This window comes from Mus caroli, unplaced genomic scaffold (assembly GCF_978045245.1).
Source record: "Mus caroli unplaced genomic scaffold, Mus_caroli_1 scaffold_14, whole genome shotgun sequence".
In the NCBI taxonomy this organism is placed as follows: Eukaryota; Metazoa; Chordata; class Mammalia; order Rodentia; family Muridae; genus Mus; species Mus caroli.
This window is the reverse complement of record NW_028227269.1, coordinates 54307933-54331890: the sequence shown is the minus strand read 5'-3', so window position 1 is coordinate 54331890 and position 23958 is coordinate 54307933. Positions and strand designations below refer to the sequence as shown.

The window sequence follows — 23958 nt, the reverse complement described above, 5'->3', positions numbered from 1 at the left end:
CATCATGGTGGGAAGCATGGTGGCATGTAGGCTAATATGGTGTTGGAGAATAGCTGAGGGCTACATCTGGATCTGTAGGCAGCAGAAAGGGAGCGAGACACTGGGCCTGGTTCAAGCACTAGAAAACCCAAAACCTAGCCCCAGTGACATACTTCCTCCTACAAGGCCATACCTACTCCAAAAAGACCACACCCCCTAATACCACGCCATAAGCATTTAAATATGAATCTATGGAGGCCATTCTTTTTTTTTATTGGATATTTTATCTACAGTTTAAATGTTCTCCCCTTTCCTGGTTTCCCCTCCAGAAACTTCCTATCGCACCCTTCTCCTCCTGCTTCTATGAGGGTGCTCCCCCACCCACTCACCCACTCCTGCCTCCCTGCCTGCACATTCCCCTACACTGGAGCATTGAGCCTTCACAGAACCAAGGGCCTCTTCTCCCACTGATGCCCAACAAGATCATCCTCTGCTACATATGGAGCTGGAGTCATGGGTCAATCTATGTGTGCCCTTTGGTTGGTGATTTAGTCCCTGGGAGCTCTGGGGGGGGGGTCTGATTGGTTGATATTGTTCTTCCTATGGGGTTGCAAACCCCTTCAGCTTCTTTAGTCCTTTCTCTAACTCTTCCACTGGGGACCCTGTGCTCAGTTTAATGATTGGCTATGAGTATCCGCCTCTGTATTTGTCAGGCTCTGGCAGAGCTTCTTAGGAGACAGCTACATCAGACTCTTGTCAGCAAGCACTATTTGGTATCTGAAATACTGTCTGTGTTTGGTGTCTGCATATGGGATGGATCCCCAGGTGGGGCAGTCTCTGGGTGGCCTTTCCTTTAGTCTCTGCTCCACACTTTGTCTCCATATTTCCTCCCTGAGTATTTTGTTCTATAGAGGCCATTCTCATTCAAACCACTACATCACGCAAACCTTCTGCAGTCTTAGTTCAGGAACATGAAAACTATGTAAAGCATATATTTTAGTGGAAAGCAATACCACACACACTTACATGGTACTTTTGCTTTGCCTGGGAATAGTGTAATTTTTTTTTTAGCATCATGGATTGTTTATTAAAATGTTGGTGAAAAAATAGGAGTCTCTAGGGCAGGGAAACAAGACCACACACTCTCAAGGTGTCTGCACTCTCTGCTGGCCACTCTCCTTTTCTTTACCCCACTCTTTAACAGGCTGGGGCTCCTGCTCACCAGAGACAGCCTTGCTCTTTTCTTTGGCAGGGCAGACTGGGGGGACTTTCTTATGACCTCCTTTGTGCCATGAGCCTCCTGATGATGCTTTTTGCTTTCAGGCTCTATGGGGGACACAGGAGTGGCTCTATTCACCTGTGACAGCTTCTCATTTTTCTTCTGCAGTTTTTGGGGTCTTGGCAGGGGTGCTGGGGCTTAGGGTAGGATTACTGGGAGCTGGACTCTTGGCCACAGTTATCCCATTCACCTGGGATGAGGTGGTAGCCTTTACCCTCTTCCTTTTCTTCTTGCCTCTGCTGGGGGGCTGGTCTTTACCAGTGGCAGCAGGCATGGCACCATCTGTCACTGCATCCTGCTGTGACACAACATTCTTTTCTGGTGTGGTGTGCTCAAATTTAAGTTTCTTTTGCTTCTTGGTCTCTGGCAAGAATCCCTTCTTCTTCTGCTTTGTGCTAACGGGGCTCTGGGTGTCACTAGGAATATCCTTGGCATTCTTCTTTTCTGACTTTGGGCATTGGACTCCTAGCATCCTCATGGCCTGCCAGTAGAGATCATAGAGGCGATTGGAGCCAAACGAGTGATTTCTCTGCTGCAGGCTTTGCTGCAGCTTCTGTTGCTTGCTCTGAAGCACGCCCAAGGGAGCAGTGAGGTCCACAGACAGCTTCTCGTGATTGACTGTCCTGAAGACAGTGTTCAGCAGCTCCAAGATGGATAGCTCCCTCTGGTGCTCCCCCTTGCTCTGTGCCTCCCCAAGAGTCTGAAGGGTCTGGGTGGCCTTTCCCAAGAGTTGGGTAATCAGCTGCTCCCACTCAGGATCCTCAAAACAGACTCTTAGCTCCTGTGCAGACAGAGTCTTCTGGAGCATCAGGCACCCCTAAGCCTGATGGCGGGGCCAAGATGGGCCAGTCATATGCTGAACCAGAATGGGAAGCAGGTTCTTACAGATCACTGGGTATCTGGAGAAGAGGCTGAGGAACATGGGGACCATAAGTGAGCTGTTACGCTTGGTCAGAAGAGATTCCAATGATGCTGAATACACCCGGGTCACAAAATCCAAGTCTAAGCAGTTAGCAGTCTGGTCCTCTGAGTCCTTGGGCTCAGGCCCGGTGTCAGCTCCGTGTAACTTCTGACCATCTTGGTGCCTCTTAGTGGTGTTGCCCTTGAGGACTCGCAGCAGGTACAGAGAGGCATTGAAGTAGTACAGGGTGACAGAGGCATCAGCCTGGCTGCCAGCCTGCTGCACAAGCCTCTCCACCTGGGCATGCAGACCTCTGCACACGGCCCCACCTCGTGGCAGGAGCGGTGGGCACGACATAGGTGGTGCATGAAGATGCAGGCGGTCTTGTGCAGGGGTCCTGCTCCTGCTTGGTGGAGCCTTTGCTGCGCATGCTGTGCTGGATCATGTTCAGCAGTGGCTCAAGTAGTTCCAGGATCAGGGGGTGCTCAGACTGCTTGGTCACCAGCACCTCGATCAGGTCTAGTGCCCTGATCTGGAAGTCCCGTTGGAGCTTCTTCTCCTTCTGCAACTTGTTTTTCTCCTTATTCTGGGCCTGGATGGGCATCTTCTGCTCTTTAAATAGGCCGGCCAGGTTCTGGTCCAGGGCCATCATGGCCTCATCCCCAAGCTCCCCCTCTTCCTCAGAATAGTAGAATTTTTAACAAAAAAAGTATTAATATGATACTTTTATTTAAATAAAAAAGTTGAAAATACATGGTATGAAAACGTGAGACATAGTCACACTTTAATAATGCATATACATTTTGCCTTGCTTTGGCAGAGCCATGTTTTATCATTATATTTTCTGTATTGTATTTCCTTGAAAAGGTTTAGAAGTTTCCTGAGATCATAAGAAATTTGTAAGCAAGTTGTTTCTTTATAATACCTAATATACTTTTGTATATCACCTAGCAATAAATCATGCACACATAAGCATTGGGGGAAAGGTGGATGTTCAGGCAATTGAGCAAATGGGTGAATGAAGCAATAATACTAAGACCTTTTGCCCAACCATTCGTCTTGATTAGTAAGAGAAGCATAACACTCCAGAATGATAGTTCATTTAATTTTGAATTGGCAGTGGCTTAGAATTTATCTAAGTCTCTTCAGTGCCTCTGGCTACACTTGAAAGCAAGTTTCTTGCTTTGCTGGCTGACAGCTTTTTAGTATTTGGTTTGCTCGGTCACATGAGTGCTACATAAATTTAAAGAATCTTTGAAAGTAGGGAGCAATATAAAAATTAAGTTCTTCTCACCAAACATGAGGCATCATTCTTCTGCTGTCTCCAAATCACTATTTTCACAATCCTCCTGCCTCAGGTACTCAAAGTCCCGCATACATCTGTACATCTGTAAAAGTAAAAAGGGGAAATAAATAGGTAATCTGCAGTTGTTTTATTAAAATAACCTCACCTGACACCATGGTTGAGTTAAAGAAATGATAATAAAATATCTAAAGCCCTAACTTTTTTTGGCTTTTTGTTTTGTTTTATTTTGTTTTGTTTCGTTTTTCGAGACAGGGTTTCTCTGTGTAGCCTTGACTGTCCTGGAACTCACTTTGTAGACCAGGCTGGCTCGAACTCAGAAATCCGCCTGCCTCTGCATCCCAAGTGCTGGGATTATAGGTATGTGCCACCATGCCTAGCTAAGCCCTAACTTTTTAAGAATCTGTGATAACCATTTTTTATTTTGATCCATCCTTAAATTTGCACATTTTTACCTAGAGATAGAAGCAAGAAGTTCAGCTTTGAACTCTCAATCCTCTGTCATCATGTCAAAGGTAAGTAAGTGAGAAGAGCAATCAAATTTTAAATAATGTCAGAGAAAGAAGAAAAAAACAGACAGGTGAGGAGAGCAGGGAGGGTGACAGGAACAGACTGACAAAACAGAAGCAAATATGGAGTTAGGTCCTAATTTGGGAGGGACAGCTGTCTGTGACTCAAAGAACGCATGCACAAAGGAGAGCTCCCCAACAACCTTCTAAGCATGGCACATATTACACACATCTGTTGCTTCTTTTACTGTAAAATGTCCTTTCATCATAGTCTTAACATCTTATGAACACTTCTACCCACTTCCCAATTTTTCTACGTCCAGCCAATCTGACTGACCTGGTATCCCAGTGAATATTCTACACCTGTGCAGAGCCCCAAAGTAGTTAAGAAACCACTCTGGTTTCTCTCTTTCTTTCTTTCTTTCTTTCTTTCTTTCTTTCTTTCTTTCTTTCTTTCTTTCTTTCTTTCTTTCTTTCTTCCTTCCTTCCTTCCTTCCTTCCTTCCTTCCTCCCTCCCTCCCTTCCTTCTTCTCTCCCTCCCTCCCTCCCTCCCTTTCTTTCTTTCTTTCTTTCTTTCTTTCTTTCTCTCTCGCTCACTTTCTTTATCTCTTCAGTATATATTTTTTATTAGATATTTTCTTTATTTACATGTCAAATGTCATTCCCTTTCCTAGTTTCCCCTCCAAAAAATCCTCTATCCCCTCCCCCTCCCACTGCTCACCAACCCACCCACTCCCACTTCCTGGCCCTGGCGTTCCCCTATACACCTGTGAAGGTGGCATACAACCTTCACAGGTCCAAAGGCCTCTCCTCCCATTGATGGCCAACTAGGCCATCCTCTGCTACATACACAGCTAGAGCCATGAGTCCCACCATGTATCTTCTTTGATTGGTGGTTTAATCCCAGGGAGTTCTGGGGGGTACTGGTTAGTTCATATTGTTGTTCTTCCTATGGGGCTGCAAACCCCTTCAGCTCCTTGGGTACCTTCTCTAGTTTCTTCATTGGGGATGGCTGTGAACATCCACTTCTGTATTTGCCAGGTACTGGCAGAGCCTCTCAGGAGACAGCTTTATCAGGCTCCTGTCAGCAAGCTCTTCTTGGTATCCACAATAGTGTCTGGGTTTGGTGGTTGTTTATGGAATGGATCCCCAGGTGGGGTAGTCTCTAGATGGTCATTCCTTCAGTCTCTGCTCTGAATTTTGTCTCTGTAACTCCTTCCATGGATATTTTGTTCCCCCTTCTAAGAAGGATCGAAGTATCCACTCTTTGGTCTTCCTTCTTCTTGAGTTTCATGTGTTTTGCAAATTGTATCTTGGGTATTCTGAGCTTCTGGGCTAATATCCACTTATCAGTGGCCACTTTGATTTCTTATCTCTAAAATAAAGTCATTAGCTTGAGTAGGTCAAGATTATTTCCATGTCAAACATTAAATACATTCTCTCTTTGTACGATTATTTCACGCACCAACAATACAGCTAATCACTCGTAGGGCTCATTGTCATCATCCTGATGATGTTCCTCATAGTTACTGGCAAACAGTAAGCTGCCTTCACAAATCCTGTCTCAATAACTCAGGTGGTTGGATGTCTTTAACGATGGCTGAAGCAAATCAGGAAGGCATACCACTGGCTCATGATCTCAAGATTGGCAGAAAACCTGTGTGAGCATATACTAGATAAAATGAGGCTCCTAATTAAGGTTTAGTTATTATCACCATCAAAATACAAGTGATAATAGTTAGGCTCAAATTATGTGAACTAATCTTTAAGGTTCCTATCCTCAATAAATCTATAAAGATTGTTATTGAGAAATGTGACTCATCATGCATTGCCCTAATAACAGAGTGAGCTGGCTGCGACTGGCTTTCACAAGCTGATCAAGTTTTCACTGCCTAAAGAAACACAGTGTTGTATGATGTTAATTCAATCAAACCATATTGTGATAATATTTTCATTATCAATTGACAGCAATGAAGAATTTCCGCATATTTCAGTTGAAGTGGGAGGGCATAAGATGTAATAGGAAAAATTTATAGTAGTAGCTTATGCTTTAAAAATTTTAGTCTAGGTTGGGACGCAGAATCAAATTTACAAATGTCTGTGGGTAGTCATTTTACTGAAATAGAAATTTTTCTAAATTTAATTCACTGAAATTTTTTTCCTGGAAAAATTTCTAATTATCTCAATAAATAGGATGACTGGTTTTTAAAAGTGCTGTTGATAAGGTGAATTCCCTTTAAAACAAAGTAAAACATACATGCAAGCCCAATTCAGGATTACAGCTTTGAAATTGCTTGAAGTCTTTTCTATCAATGAACACTGAAATCCATAACGACTTATAGTCCTCAAACAAGTGTTTTATTCTCAGTTTTTATAGCCCCTTCCTTTACATCCTCTTCGGCAAAATTTCTGCTCCCATGAAAGACATTTAGAGAAAGTACGATTCTTCTCACCCATCCCATTCCCCCCGTGTGACTCCTGAGTCTTAGGACAGGTAGAAATTGTCCATATAAAACTGCTTCTGCCTATAGTTTCCTGAATATTTCAGTGTTCAATTAACTACAGTTTAAATTAATCAGAACATGCAGAAAATGAACAGTGGTGAGAATGAGTAAGGCCGGGAACTTGATTGTGTTATACATGAAATTCAGCTATTCAGTGAAATTCCCCAATTGTGGTAATTCTTCTGTCCTGATTACAATTATTTCATCTATGTGGTGCATATATATTTTAATCTTCTCCTGACAGTGTCTGTTGTTATAAATGAATTTGTCTGCCCAGCTATTCACAAATACATTTGCATTATTGAGGTCATGTCTGACTATAGGTCTTAGTTCCATGATTTAAACAATACTTAATCTTCACTCCTGGAATTATTTTTGCATTAGATGCTAATTGACTGGAACCACTGATAATAATAAAGATATCATTTTCTGCTAATGAGTCCAACAAAGGAGGTTTCATATCCATATAGTTTTAAGAAGAAACATTTTTGACCTTGAATACATTACTAAAATTACTTTATTTTTTCAACAATCACAATATAGTGTTAAATTTATCATTTCAGTCAAAAGGCCTCCATCATATATATATTGCTCCTCTAAAATCATGGCTCAAACACATTGTCAGTTGATAGGGTCCTGACATCTGCATGTTAATTCCTTCTATTAGAGACTACATCTATATTTTCTACCCTTCCTTGTTTCTCTATATAACTTTACTTTCCTCTTATGGTGCTGGAGACTAAACCTAGGGCTTAATACTTGCTAAGCTAGCATTCATCACTCACCAAGCTAAATCTCCAACCCTTTCACTTCTTTTCTTTATTGTTTCTTATTCTCTTCTTTTTTCTTTCTCTTTATTTAGTCAATTTATTATTTTCTCTTAGTTATTATTCTTCTCCACTGACTGTTAGCATTGTTAACATCATTAACATTTCTAACATTGTTAGCATTACTAATATTGCTAACATTCATAACAATATTAAGATAATCAACATTGCTAACATTAACACTATTAACATTCCTAACATTGTTCACATTTCTAACATTGTTAACATATGACTCTTGTTAATATTCTTAGCATTATTAACATAATTAACAATACTAAAATTGCTAATATTGTAACATTAACAAGGTTAATATTATGATTAATGTTAATATTATTAAGAACAATATTAACATCATTAACATTGTTAACATTATGATCATTGTTAACATTCCTAATATTGTTAATAACATTCCTAACATTGTAAATATTAAGTGCTAATACAGTTAACACTAATATTGTTAAAATTGTGAACTTTAACATTGTTAACATTATTAACATTGTTGAAACTAGGTTTCATATAGGAAGAGCTAAAGAAGTCAAAACAAGCAAGCAAGCAAGCAAGCAAGCAAGCAAGCAAGCAAAAAAGCTATAGTTAAAGGAGAAAACCAGGGAAGACTTGGGGTAAGCCACATATTGTCCAGGATTTCCTTTCAATTTTTCTCCTCTTATTTTTATTTTTTTTTTTACTTCCCTCAATTTATACTAGAAAACTGAAAAAAACATTCATGTTTTAGAGTAAGTCTTGTTTCATTTTGGAACCTGTAATCACCAACAAAGATAAGATGTTTCTCTAAAAATAAAAAAAAAAAATCTGTCAATTATTCCAAACTTACAAAAATTTTGTAAATACATTTGTTGAAGCAATTAAGTGTCATATAAGCATGTGACATTGAATCAAACTTGTAGGCTCTGAGTACCAGGCCATAGGCCATTGGTCACTACCCAATTTTGAAAAAGCGTTATTAGTTTTTCACCAAAAGTAAAGACAGTGATATTTTTTTAAATTTTTATTAGGTATTTTCCTCCTTTACATTTCCAATGCTATCTTAAAAGTCCCCCATACCTTCCCCCCCACTCCCCTACCCACCCACTCCCACTTTTTGGCCCTGGCATTCCTCTGTACTGGGGCATATAAAGTTTGCAAGTCCAAGGGGCCTCTCTTTCCAGTGATGGCCGACTAGGCCATCTTTTGATACATATGCAGCTAGAGTCAAGAGCTCCAGGGTACTGGTTAGTTCATAATGTTGTTCCACCAATAGGGTTGCAGATCCCTTTAGCTCCTTGGGTACTTTCTCTAGCTCCTCCATTGGGGGACCTGTGATCCATCCAATAGCTGACTGTGAGCATCCACTTCTGTGTTTGCTAGGCCCTGGCATAGCCTCACAAGAGACAGCTATATCTGGGTCCTTTCAGCAAAATCTTGCTAGTGTATGCAATGGTGTCAGCGTATGAAAGCTGAATATGGGATGGATCCCCGGATATGACAGTCTCTAGATGGTCCATCCTTTCGTCACAGCTCCAAACTTTGTCTCTGTAACTTCTTTCATGGGTGTTTACCTTTCACCATCTGGTAATCTCTGGAGTTAGTTGTTATAGTTATATCTGTTTCGAGATTGTTTCTCTGGTGATTCTGTTACCCTCTATCAGCAGACCTGGGAGACTAGCTCTCTCCTCAGAATTTCAGTGGTCAGAGCACTCTCTGCAGGCAAGCTCTCCTCTTACAGGGAAGGTGCACAGATATCTGGCATTCGGACCTCCCTCCTGGCCGAAGATGAAGGCCCAAAACAGGACCTTTCTCAGAAGCTGTGTTGCTTGGCCTGTCACAGAAGCTGTTAGCTTCTCTAGTCCACACTCTCACCTGTGTAGACTACTTTCTGCGTTGTCCCAAAACCAAGATTGCTCCTGCTGATGCTGAGGCAAAGGCCTCCCGGGCCAGGCAGACACCTGTCCTCTGGCCGGGAAGGTGGCCGGATGTCTGGAGCCAGAAAAGGGCACTGCCTCAGAAGCTCTGTGGCTCCCACCTGTCCCTGAAGCTGTTAGCTTCTGTAGTGCACCCTCTCACCTGCGCAGACTACTTTCGGCAGAGTGATATTATTTTGAAATCATTTCAAAATTAAGAAATACAAGGTGACCTTTCACAGGTTGATTTTCTATGAATAGAGATCTCTTTATCAACAATGTGGCCATATGATTAAATTTAACAACTGAGCTGTAAGATACTTGACACTAGCCTGGGCATCTGGTAATCCCACAGATTGGAGGAGAAAACCAGCTAACCGGAATTATCATGGCCAAACTGAAGCAATCATTTCTATTCATGCACACAGGCTGTCTCCTGTTAAGGGGGAGCTAAGAGGTCCTCATTGGATATTGAGAGGATAACATTTTTATAGCTCAAGAGTAGGGGGTTTCCAAATGGGAGATTTGACAGGCAAATAAGAGGAGGCCATAGATGCAGAACATACATATAACAAGTTGATCATAACAACCTTCTGAAACAAAGGCATGGTTGTAAGGCAGTCATAATGAAGTCGTCATAACAAGGTGGTTATAACAATCTTTAGAAACAAAGGCATAGTTGCCATTTCTTGTAACAGGAAGTAAAGAAACATTTGTAGTTAAGGCTACATGTGGGGCATTGCCCAATCCTTCGGAAACAGAATAAACCTAATTTGTTTGACTTTACTATAAGTTAGCTTTCAAGCTCAATACAGAGGCAGGCTAGTATATCATTTCCTTATATCTTATGTGTCCCTGTCAAATCCTTGATAGAGTCTTAATATTCTTTATCTAGGGGAAACAAAACTTGTAATGCATCAAAAGATATATAAATTATACCTGCTTTGTTTGCATAAAATGAACAAATATTTTTCTTTTATATAAAGCAGGTTGAGTGCACCATCACATTGCAGAACTATTTAGCAGGTACCTCTTTTTGGTATGCCAATAGACACAATAGGTAGTCAATCTGTCCTCATTGTCAGGGAGTTTTCTTTTGAGCTGACATTCCAGACTTCTGTTGATGATAAGGGGCAATGTATTCTCTTTTGTAACTGCTTCTCAGCTAAAACTAGAATGCCATTGTTAGGGCCCAGAAAGACTGAAATGTTAGTCGAAGGTCGGGAGGACATCATGGAAATGTATCAGAAGCATCAGATTTGCTGACCCAGCTGAAGAGAAAGCACATCAAAGAATTTGATCTTTTATAAGATGAATAGTTATTAATTTGTATGTCTTAATGATTTTTTAAGTTTAAAATGAGTTAGTAGCTTTTTTAAGATTAGGATTTACATTTTTACCCCTCTTAAGTTTAGTCTTAAAAAAACTACAGTTTTTAATTGAAGATTTTTTAGTATCAAGATAGAATTTTAAGTCATAAATACAGTCTATGAGGAGACTGAATACTTTCTTGGTCCTTTTCTGGTGGACCATTACAAAATGCCATAGTTCATTGTATGACTCAGTTTATCAAAAATACCTAAAGCTTAACAACATTAGCAAAGACAAGGAGGCTAGACATACATTCTTAAGTTGATCTCTGTTACCCAAAATAGGCCTTAGGCAAGGTGAAACATTTTATAGGCTCTTGGTCAGACTGCTTAGGTCATTGTCTTGATGAATCATAAAAAATGAATATCCCAGTTTCTGGTGGTTAGTGTTTGGTTTGTAGTTGTGGCCCTAACTTTAGTCAGCAGGTGATTTTACTGGATATTTGGGATTTCAGTGTAGCCTGAAGCCTTTTCTGGAATAGTTTAAGGAGTATTGGTAGTAGCTTGTCTTTGAAAGTCTGATAGAATTCTGCATGAAAACCATCTGGCCCTGGATATTTTTTGGTTTAATTATATAAATATATATATATGATAAGTACACTGTACTTGTCTTCAGACACACCAGAAGATCTCATTGTATTGGATCTCATTATAGATGGTTGTGAGCCACCATGTTATTGCTGGGAAATTAAACTCAGGACCTTTAGAAGAGCAGTCAGTGCTCTTAACTGCTGAGCTATCTCTCCAGCCCTGATTGTGAGACTTTTAATGACTGCTTCTATTTTCATAGGGGTTGTTGAGCTGTTAAATAATTTACCTGACACTTGACTTTTGATAAAGAAGGCAAAACTATTCAATGGAAAAGAGAAAGCATCTTCAACAAATGGTGCTGATCTAACTGGATCTCTGCTTGTGGAAGTATGCAAATAGATCCATATCTATCACCCCGCATAAAAGTCGAGTCCAACTGGATCAAAGACCTCAATGTAAATAAAAGCAGATACAATAAATCCAATAGAACAGAAAGTGAGGAACAGCATTGAATTCACTAGTACAGGAGACAACTTCCTGAATAGAACACCAATGGCTCAGGGTCTAAGATCAGCAGTTGATAAATGGGACCTTATGAAACTAAAAAGCTTCTGTAATGCAAAAAACACTGTCAATAGGACAAATCAGCAGCCTCTAGACTGAGAAAGTATCTTTACCAACCCTACATTTGACAAAAGGCTAATGTCTTAGTTAGGGTTTTACTGCTGTAAACAGACACCATGACCAAGGCAGCTCTTACAAAGGACAATATTGAATTGGGACTGTCTTACAGGTTCAAAGGTTCAGTCCATTATCAGTGTGGGAGCATGGCAGCATCTAGGCAAGCATAGCACAGGAGGAGCTAAGAATTCTACATCTTCATTTGAAGGCTGCTAGGAGAGGACTGGCTTCCAGGCATCAATGGGGAGAGTCTTAAAGTCCACACCCACAGTGACACACCAACTCCAACAAGACCACACCTGCTCTAACAAGGCCACACTTCCTAATAGTGCCACTCCCCAGGGCAAACCATATACAACTATGACAGCTAATATCAAAAATTTATAAAGAACTCAAGAAGTTAGATACCAACAACCCAAATAACGCAATTTTAAAAAATGGGGTACAGAGCTAAACAGGTAGTTCTCATCAGAGGAATCTTGAATGGCCTAGAAACAAAGAAATGTTCAAGGATTTTAGTTGTCAGGAAATGTAAATCAAAATGACTGAGATTCATTGTACACAAGCCAAAACAGCTAAGATCAAAAACTCAAGAGATAGCAAATGCTGGCAAGCTCCATTGCTTGTATGGACTGCAAACTTGATTAAGCATTTTGGAAATCAAGTTGGCATTTTCCCAGGAAACTTGGAATAGTTCTGCCTCAAAACCCAGCTGTACCACTCATGGACATAAACCTAAAAGATGCCTGACTGTACCACTGGGACACTTGCTCAACTATGTTCATAGCAGCTTTATTCATAATAATCAGAAACTGGAAACAACCCAAATGATCCTCAACTGAAGAATGGATAAAGAAAATGTGGTACATCTACACAGTGGAATTCCACTCAGCTATTAAGAACATGGATTTTACATGGTAATGTATGGAACTTGAGAATATCATCCTGAGTAAGGTAACCTAGGCCCAAAAGGACACGCATGGCATGTACTCACTTATATGTGGATCTTAGCCATAAAATACAAAATATCCATGCTACATTTCATGACCCAAAGAAGCTAATCAAGAAGAAAGGCCCAAAGATGTTTGAATATCACTTAGAATGGGAAATAAACTAGTCATAGGAAACAGATGGAGAGAAGCAATTGGGTGGGAGAAGGGGTGGGGAGGGGAAGGGGCTGGTCAGGATCAGGTGTGGGAAGAAACAGGAGAGATGGCCAGGAGTGAGTGAATAAAAATCTGCAACTAGCTTGGAGGGGTGCATCTTAAGGTCATGTCAGAGACCTGGAATAGGGAAGGCTCCCAAGAGTCAATGGGGTAACCTCAGCTGAGACTCACAGCATTGGGAATATGTAGTCTAAAGAGGCCAACTCTTGTAGCCAGGCAGGAATGCCAGTGGAGCAATAGGGAAACTAACCCACTCACAAAGTTTTCAACCCAAAATTTATCCTGTCTACAAGAAATGCAGGGATTTCTCTGCAAAAGAGCAGAGACTGAGGGAATAACCAAGCAATAACTGTTCCAACCAGAGACTTATCCCAATCCATGTCACTATTAATGATACTCTGTTATGCTTGCTGACAGGATTCTAACATGGCTGCCCTCTGAAAGGTTCTCAATAGCTGCCTCAGATGGATGAAGAGACCCACAATCAAACAGTGGATGGAGCTCGGGGACTCTTATGGAAGAATAGGAGGAAGAATTGTGGGCCCTGAAAGGGATAGGAACTCCACAGGAAGACTAACAGAGTCAACTAACATGGATCCTTGGAGGCCTTCAGAGATTAAATCATCAACCAAAGAGCTGGACCTAGGCCCTCTGTAGCAAATGTGCAGCTTGGTCTTCATGTGGGTCCTGAACAACTGGAGTGTGGGCTGTCCCTAAAGCTGGTGCCTGTCAGTGGAACAGTTCTTCTAACTGGGCTGCCTTGTCTGGTCTTAGTGGGAGTAGTTGTGCCTAGCCCTGCAGAGACTTGATATGCCATGGTGAGGGAGGAATTGTGTGTGTGTGTGGGGGGGGGGGGTGGGGGTGTTTTATGGGATCAGTATGTAAAGTGAATAAATAATAAATAGATGATAGATAGATAGATAGATAGATAGATAGATAGATAGATAGATAGATAGATAGAATAGGAAAAACCATGTTTTTGGTTGACATATTTCAGTTAACAAGGATAGTTAGCCAGAAGTAGAACTACAGGAGTTAAAAACTAAGCCCAGTACCTTCGGAGACTTTCCAAGTATGGACTTTAAGGGAGTAGGTTTTTCATTTCTTTTTAGCTCAGGGAACTTTCTACATGTTGAGTTTTATAGACTGAATGGTAAGGCTACCTATGTATAAATTTCTAATTATCAACCCTGTGTTATATAGATTTGAACACAACTTTTGTTACAGATTCTACAGAGCTTTAGCTATATCTAAGACAGAACAGAAATAACAGGGATGACAACAGGGGTCATTCAAGATTAACCGTTTCTACTAAACAGGTTTTGGTTTTGGTTTACAAATAGGAGATCTTTTCTCAGCTGCCTTCATGCACAGCCCAGGTACTGGGAACCCACCAGAGACTTCCTAAGTGTCAAGTTTGCCACGGTTCAGCTAGGCTAGGCCTATCCAGGTTCCATATCAGCTTCTAGTTACACTGGACAGCCTGCACTGGGCCTGCCCAATATCTTGGCTCCCAGTATTGCTAAATACCCACAGGATTCCATGGCTTTGTTGTGCAGCCTAGGCATTAAAACCCTGCCAATGGGCACCCAGGAACCAGGCTTCTCCAATTTTTGTCTCAGTCTCAACTCTCAGTCTCACCAGGTAATCCCAGGATTCCAAGGTCGGTCAGAAAAAGAACTAATGGGTCTGGCTGAACTCCCAACTAGATGGGTGATGCGATATCTCACTGTTTGCCCTGGCTACTGGAACCTGTGCCTTGGTGTAACCATTTGTGCTTTTCTAAGGTCACCCCAACACAGAGGCTTATTTACAGATGCCTATGCCTTTTTTTTACTAGACTTGTTCCCAACTAGCTCATAACTCACTTATCCCGTTTAAACTAATCTAAGTCCTACCACATGGCTGGTAGCTTCTCTTCAGTTTTACAGGGCTGACTTCCTAGGACTTTAGGTAAGGTGTATCTCTAAGTTCCTAGAGTAAGGTGAATCTCCCACGCCTTACTCTTTTCCAGAGTTCCTATCTCGGCCAGATGTCCAACCTTCTATTCTGACTTTTGCTATAGGCATTTTTATTTTATTTTAACCATTTAGAGCATTCCTTAGGTAGTCAAGAAAGGACAGAGGTTTAGTTTCACAGTGTATATAAATGTTCCTACACTTTGTCAGATACCCCCATTTTCAGATGGGAATCTTACAGAACCAGACATCACAGAAAGTGTCTATGACTTAAGACACAGAAAGTGTCTATGGGCAGGGTCAGCTGACACTCGCCAGCTACCCACAACACCCGCCACAGGATCTTAAGACTTCTGGTGAGTGGAGCACAGCTTCTGCTCCAATCCAATTGCACGGGACCTGAGACTGCATTAGTTAGGGAAGCAGAAACCGGCCTGAGTAGGGCCACAGGCCTCATCCGGCCGGATCAGCGCCGGGGTAGCGGGAGAGCAGGGTTGCCTGACACCCTCCAGCTACCCACGACCCCCGCCGCAGGATTTTGGGACTGCTGGTGAGTGGAACACAGCTTCTGCTCCAGTCCAATCACGCGGGACCTGAGACTGCTCTGGTTGGGGAGAGAGAAATCCAGCCTACATAGGGCCACAACCCTCTTCCGGTCAGAAAAGCACTGGGGCAGCTGGGGCGCAGGGTCGACTGACACTCGCCAGCTACCCACAACACCCGCCACAGGATCTTAAGACTTCTGGTGAGTGGAGCACAGCTTCTGCTCCAATCCAATTGCGTGGGACCTGAGACTGCATTAGTTAGGGAAGCAGAAACCGGCCTGAGTAGGGCCACAGGCCTCATCCGGCCGGATCAGCGCCGGGGTAGCGGGAGCGCAGGGTTGCCGGACACCCGTCAGCTACCCACGACCCCCGCCGCAGGATTTTGGGACTGCTGGTGAGTGGAACACAGCTTCTGCTCCAGTCCAATCATGTGGGACCTGAGACTGCTCTGGTTGGGGAGAGAGAAATCCGGCCTACATAGGGGCACAACCCTCTTCCGGTCAGAAAAGCACCGGGGCAGCTGGGGCGCAGGGTCGGCTGACACTCGCCAGCTACCCACAACACCCGCCACAGGATCTTAAGACTTCGGGTAGTGGAGCACAGCTTCTGCTCCAATCCAATTGTGCGGGACCTGAGACTACATTAGTTAGGGAAGCAGAAACCGGCCTGAGTAGGGTCACAGGCCTCATCCGGCCGGATCAGCGCTGGGGTAGCGGGAGAGCAGGGTTGCCTGACACCCGCCAGCTACCCACGACCCCTGCCGCAGGATTTTGGGACTGCTGGTGAGTAGAACACAGCTTCTGCTCCAATCTTTAAACAGTGACAACGATAACAACTAACCCCAGAGATTACCAGATGGCGAAAGGTAAACGTAATAATCTTACTAACAGAAACCAAGACCACTCACCATCATCAGAACCCAGCACCCCCACTTCGCCCAGTCCAGGGCACCCCAACACACCGGAAAAGCTAGACACGGATTTAAAAGCATATCTCCTGATGATGATAGAGGACTTCAAGAAGGACTTTAATAACACACTTAAAGAAATGCAGGAGAACACTGCTAAACAGGCAGAAGACAATAAAGAGGAAGCACAAAAATCCCTTAAAGAATTGCAGGAGAACACTGCTAAAGAGTTACAAACCCTTTAAGAAAAACAGGATAACATAATCAAACAGGTAGAAGTCCTTACAGAAAAACAGGAAAACACATCCAAACAGATGATGGAAATGAACAAAACCATACTAGACCTAAAAAGGGAAGTAGACACAATAAAGAAAACCCAAAATGAGGCAACACTGGAGATAGAAACCCTAGGAAAGAAATCTGGAACCATAGATACGAGCATCAGCAACAGAATACAAGAGATGGAAGAGAGAATCTCAGGTGCAGAAGATTCCATAGAGAACATCGGTACAACAATCAAGGAAAATGTAAAATGCAAAAAGATCCTAACTCAAAACATCCAAGAAATACAGGACACAATGAGAAGACCAAACCTACGGATAATAGGAGTGGATGAGAATGAAGATTTTCAACTCAAAGGACCAGCAAACATCTTCAACAAAATTATAGAAGAAAACTTCCCAAATCTAAAGAAAGAGATGCCCATGAACATACAAGAAGCCTACAGAACTCCAAATAGACTGGACCAGAAAAGAAATACCTCCCGACACATTATAATCAGAACAACAAATGCTCTAAATAAAGATAGAATACTAAAAGCAGTAAGAGAAAAAGGCCAAGTAACATATAAAGGCAAGCCTATCAGAATTACACCAGATTTTTCACCAGAGAGTATGAAAGCCAGAAGATCCTGGACGGATGTTATACAGACACTAAAAGAACACAAATTCCAGGACAGGCTACTATACCCAGCCAAACTCTCAATTAACATAGATGGAGAAACCAAAGTATTCCACGACAAAACCAAATTCACACATTATCTCTCCACGAATCCAGCCCTTCAAAGGATAATAACAGAAAAAAACCAATACAAGGACAGGAACCACGCCCTAGAAACAACAAGAAGGTAATCCCTCAACAAACCTAAAAGAAGACAGCCACAAGAACAAAATGCCAACTTTAACAACAAAAATAACAGGAAACAACAATTACTTTTCCTTAATATCTCTTAATATCAATGGACTCAACTCCCCGATAAAAAGACATAGACTAACAAACTGGCTACACAAACAAGACCCAACATTTTGCTGCTTACAGGAAACTCATCTCAGAGAAAAGGATAGACACTACCTCAGAATGAAAGGCTGGAAAACAATTTTCCAAGCAAATGGCATGAAGAAACAAGCTGGAGTAGCCATTCTAATATCTGATAAGATTGACTTCCAACCCAAAGTCATTAAAAAAGACAGGGAGGGACACTTCATACTCATCAAAGGTAAAATCCTCCAAGAGGAACTATCAATCCTGAATATCTATGCTCCAAATACAAAGGGAGCCACATTCATTAAAGAAACTTTAGTAAAGCTCAAAGCACACATTGCACCTCATACAATAATAGTGGGAGACTTCAACACACCACTTTCACCAATGGACAGATCATGGAAACAGAAACTAAACAGGGACACAGTGAAACTAAGAGAAATTATGAATCAAATGGATCTGGCAGATATCTACAGAACATTCTATCCTAAAACAAAAGGATATACCTTCTTCTCAGCACCTCATGGTACCTTCTCCAAAATTGACCACATAATTGGTCACAAAGCAGGCCTCAACAGATATAAAAATATTGAAATTGTCCCATGCATCCTATCAGATCACCATGGACTAAGGCTGATCTTCAATAACAAAATAAATAATAGAAAGCCAACCCTCACGTGGAAACTGAACAACACTCTTCTCAATGATACCTTGGTCAAGGAAGGAATAAAGAAAGAAATTAAGGACTTTTTAGAGTTCAATGAAAATGAAGCCACAACATACCCAAACTTATGGGATGCAATGAAAGCATTTCTAAGAGGAAAACTCATAGCTCTGAGTGCCTCCAAAAGGAAACTAGAGAGAGCACACATTAGCAGCTTGACAACACACCTAAAAGCACTAGAACAAAAGGAAGCAAATTCACCCAAGAGGAGTAGATGGCAGGAAATAATCAAACTCAGGGGTGAAATCAACCAAGTGGAAACAAGAAAAACTATTCAAAGAATCAACCAATCAAGGAGCTGGTTCTTTGAGAAAATCAACAAGATAGATAAACCCTTAGCCAGACTCACTAGAGGGCACAGGGAAAGCATCCTAATTAACAAAATCAGAAATGAAAAAGGAGACATAACAACAGATCCTGAAGACATCCAAAACACCATCAGATCCTTCTACCAAAGGCTATACTCAACAAAACTGGAGAACCTGGATGAAATGGAGAAGTTCCTAGACAGATACCAGGTACCAAAGTTGAATCAAGATCAGGTTAATGATCTAAACAGCCCTATATCCCCCAAAGAAATAGAAGCAGTCATTAATAGTCTCCCAACTAAAAAAAGCCCAGGACCAGATGGGTTTAGTGCAGAGTTCTATCAGACCTTCAAAGAAGATCTAATCCCAGTTCTTCACAAACTATTCCACAAAATAGAAACAGAAGGTACTCTACCCAACTCATTCTATGAAGCCAAAATTACTCTGATACCTAAACCACAAAAAGACCCAACAAAGATAGAAAACTTCAGACCAATATCCCTTATGAATATTGATGCAAAAATCCTCAATAAAGTTCTTGCTAACCGAATCCAAGAACACATCAAAACAATCATCCATCCTGACCAAGTAGGTTTCATCCCAGGGATGCAAGGATGGTTCAATATACGGAAATCCATCAACGTAATCCAGTATATAAACAAACTCAAAGACAAAAATCACATGGTCATCTCCTTAGATGCGGAAAAAGCATTTGACAAGATCCAACACCCATTCATGATAAAAGTCTTGGAAAGATCAGGAATTCAAGGCCCATACCTAAACATGATAAAAGCAATCTACAGCAAACCAGTAGCTAACATCAAAGTAAATGGTGAGAAGCTTGAAGCAATCCCTCTAAAATCAGGGACTAGACAAGGCTGTCCACTTTCTCCATACCTATTCAACATTGTACTTGAAGTTCTAGCCAGAGCAATTCGACAACAAAAGGAGATCAAAGGGATACAAATTGGAAAAGATGAAGTCAAAATATCACTTTTTGCAGATGATATGATAGTATATATAAGTGACCCTAAAAATTCCACCAGAGAACTCCTAAGCCTGATAAACAGCTTCGGTAAAGTAGCTGGATATAAAATTAACTCAAACAAATCAATGGCCTTTCTCTACACAAAGAATAAACAGGCTGAGAAAGAAATTAGGGAAACAACACCCTTCTCAATAGTCACAAATAATATAAAATAATTTGGCGTGACTCTAACTAAGGAAGTGAAAGATCTGTATAATAAAAACTTCTAGTCTCTGAAGAAAGAAATTATAGAAGATCTCAGAAGATGGAAAGATCTCCCATGCTCATGGATTGGCAGGATCAACATTGTAAAAATGGCTATCTTGTCAAAAGCAATCTACAGATTCAATGCAATCCCCATCAAAATTCCAAATCAATTCTTCAACGAATTAGAAAGTGCAATCTGCAAATTCATCTGGAATAACAAAAAACCTAGGATAGCAAAAACTCTTCTCAAGGATAAAAGAACCTCTGGTGGAATCACCATGCCGGACCTAAACCTCTACTACAGAGCAATTGTGATAAAAACTGCATGGTACTGTTATAGTGACAGACAAATAGACCAATGGAATAGAATTGAAGACCCAGAAATGAACCCACACACCTATGGTCACTTGATCTTCGACAAGGGAGCTAAAAACATCCAGTGGAAGAAAGACAGCATTTTCAACAAATGGTGCTGGCACAACTGGTTGTTAACATGTAGAAGAATGCGAATCGATCCATTCCTATCTCCTTGTACTAAGGTCAAGTCTAAGTGGATCAAGGAACTTCACATAAAACCAGAGACACTGAAACTTATAGAGGAGAAAGTGGGGAAAAGCCTTGAAGATATGGGCACAGGGGAAAAATTCCTGAATAGAACAGTAATGGCTTGTGCTGTAAGATCGAGAATTAACAAGTGGGACCTCATGAAACTGCAAAGCTTCTGCAAGGCTAAAGACACCATCAATAAGACAAAAAAACCACCAACAGATTGGGAAAGGATCTTCACCTATCCTAAATCAGATAAGGGACTAATATCCAATATATATAAAGAACTCAAGAAGGTGGACTCCAGAAAGTCAAATAACCCCATTAAAAAATGGGGCTCAGAACTGAACAAAGAATTCTCACCTGAGGAATACCGAATGGCAGAGAAACACCTGAAAAAATGTTCAACATCCTTAATCATCAGGGAAATGCAACTCAAAACAACCCTGAGATTCCACCTCACACCAGTCAGAATGGCTAAGATCAAAAATTCAGGTGACAGCAGATGCTGGCGAGGATGTGGAGAAAGAGGAACACTCCTCCATTGTTGGTGGGATTGCAAGCTTGTACAACCACTCTGGAAATCAGTCTGGCGGTTCCTCAGAAAATTGGACATAGTACTACCGGAGGATCCAGCAATACCTCTCCTGGGCATATATCCAGAAGATGTCCCAACCGGTAAAAAGGACACATGCTCCACTATGTTCATAGCAGCCCTATTTATAATAGCCAGAAGCTGGAAAGAACCCAGATGTCCCTCAACAGAGGAATGGATACAGAAATTATGGTACATTTACACAATGGAGTACTACTCAGCTATTAAAAAGAATGAATTTATGAAATTCCTAGCCAAATGGATGGACCTGGAGGGCATCATCTTGAGTGAGGTAACACAATCACAAAGGAACTCACACAATATGTATTCACTGATAAGTGGATATTAGCCCAAAACTTAGGATACCCAAGATATAAGATACAATTTGCTAAACGAATGAAACTCAAGACGAATGAAGACCAAAGTGTGGACACTGTGCCCCTTCTTAGAATTGGGAACAAAACACCCATTGAAGGAGTTACAGAGACAAAGTTTGGAGCTGTGATGAAAGGATGGACCATCTAGAGACTGCGGTATCCAGGGATCCATCCCATAATCAGCTTCTAAACGCTGACACCATTGCATACACTAGCAAGATTTTGCTGAAAGGACCCAAATATAGCTGTCTCTTGTGAGACGATGCCGGGGCCTAGCAAACACAGGAGTGGATGTTCACAGTCAGCTATTGGATGTATCACAGGGCTCCCAATGGAGAAGCTATAGAACGTACCCAAGGAGCTAAAAGGATCTGCAACCCTATTGTTGGAACAACATGATGTACTAACCAGAACCCCGGAGCTCTTGTCTCTAGCTGCATATGTATCGAAAGATGGCCTAGTCGGCCATCAATGGAAAGAGAGGCCCATTGGACTTGCAAACTTTATATGCCCCAATATAGGGGAATGCCAGGGCCAAAAGAATGGGAATGGGTGGGTAGGGAAGTGGGGGGCGCTATGGGGGACTTTTGGGATAGCATTGGAAATGTAATTGAGGAAAATATGTAATAAAAATATTAAAAATCAAAAAAAAAAAAAAGAAAGTGTCTATGACTTAAGGCCTCCTTAAACTGGTGTTTACTGCGTTCTTTTGATGTGGCCGTTTGCTGAGGCAGACTGCTAAACAGAAGGAATGTCCCCAAGGAGCACATCCTGTAGGAAACAGCTTTCTGTCCAGGAGTTACTGAGGAAAGGGTATAGCTTTTGAATTTGGGTTGGGGTCTTGATCTTGTGGGGTCTTCCAGATGTTAATCCAACCAATGGTGTAAGCATGATGTCAGTGTGCAGTGTGTAAAGGTTTTCCTCATATTATTCAAATGCTGATTTCTCTGCCCACATATCTGGTTGCAATCTGGACATGGCAGTGTAATGCTTATTCTAAGACCTACTGACTGGATGTAGTGTAAACATTGATCCCCATTCTGCCTTGTCAATAAAAGCTGATCAGCCGGCATGGCGCCATTTTCGGCTCCAGACAACCAGCCACCTTCCTGGTCAGAGCACAGGGGTCCGCCCGGCCTGAGAGGCTTCTGCCACAGGTTCCGCGGGAGCCACCTTTGTTCCGGGACTCCGTGGCAGGCAGTCTGCAGGTGAGAGTGCGGACTACAGAGGCTAGCAGCTTCTGGGACAGGCGAGAGCCACAGAGCTCCTGAGGCAGCGCCATTTTCGGCTCCAGACAACCAGCCACCTTCCTGGCCAGAGGACAGGTGTCCACCCAGCCTGGGTGACCTTTGCCTCAGGATCCGCGGTAGCCATCTTGGTTTAAAGACTCCGCGGAAAGTAGTCTACACAGGGGAGAGTGTGGACTATTGAAACAACGGCTTCTGTGACAGGCCAAAGCAACACAACGTCTCGGAAATATCCTGTTTTGGGCCTTCATCCAAACACCAGACAACTGTGCACCTTCCCTGAAAGAGGAAACCTTGCCTGCAGAGACTGCTCTGACCACTGAAACTCAGAGGAGAGAGCTAGTTTCCCAGGTCTGTTCATAGAGGGTAACAAAATCACCAGAGGAACAATCTCTAAACAGAGACAACTATAACAACTAACTCCAGAGATTACCAGATGGCGAAAGGTAAACGTAAGAATCCTACTAACAGAAACCAGGACCACTCACCATCATCAGAACCCAGCACTCCCACTTCGCCCAGTCCAGGGCACCCCAACACACCTGAAAAGCTAGACCTGGATTTAAAAGCATATCTCATGATGATAGTAGAGGACATCAAGAAGGATTTAAATAACTCACTTAAAGAAATACAGGAGAACACTGCTTAAAAAAGTAGAAGACATTAAAGAGGAAACACAAAAATCCCTTAAAGAATTGCAGGAAAACACAATCAAACAGGTGATGGAATTGAATAAAACCATCCAAGACCTAAAAAGGAAAGTAGACACAATAAAGAAAACCCAAAGTGAGGCAACGCTGGAGATAGAAACCCTAGGAAAGAAATCTGGAACCATAGATGCGATCATCAGCAACAGAATACAAGAGATGGAAGAGAGAATCTCAGGTGTAGAAGTTTCCATAGAGAACATGGGCACAACAATCAAAGAAAATGGAAAATGCAAAAAGATCTTAACCTAAAACATCCAGGAAATCCAGAACACAATGAGAAGACCAAACCTACAGATAATAGGAGTGGATGAGAATGAAGATTTTCAACTCAAAGGAGCAGCAAACATCTTCAACAAAATTATTGAAGAAAACTTCCCAAATCTAAAGAAAGAGATGCCCATGAACATACAAGAAGCCTACAGAACTCCAAATAGACTGGACCAGAAAAGAAATTCCTCCCGACACATAATAATCAGAACAACAAATGCACTAAATAAAGATAGAATACTAAAAGCAGTAAGGGAAAAAGGTCAAGTAATATATAAAGGCAAGCCTATCAGAATTACACCAGATTTTTCACCAGAGACTATGAAAGTCAG

At 41.7% G+C, this 23958-nt stretch overlaps 1 pseudogene; it reads right to left on the bottom strand.

Moving 5' to 3' along the window:
- Nucleotides 1–1066: 1066 nt before the first annotated feature.
- LOC110306515 (myb-binding protein 1A pseudogene) lies at nucleotides 1067–22475 on the bottom strand (annotated as a pseudogene).
- Nucleotides 22476–23958: the final 1483 nt, after the last annotated feature.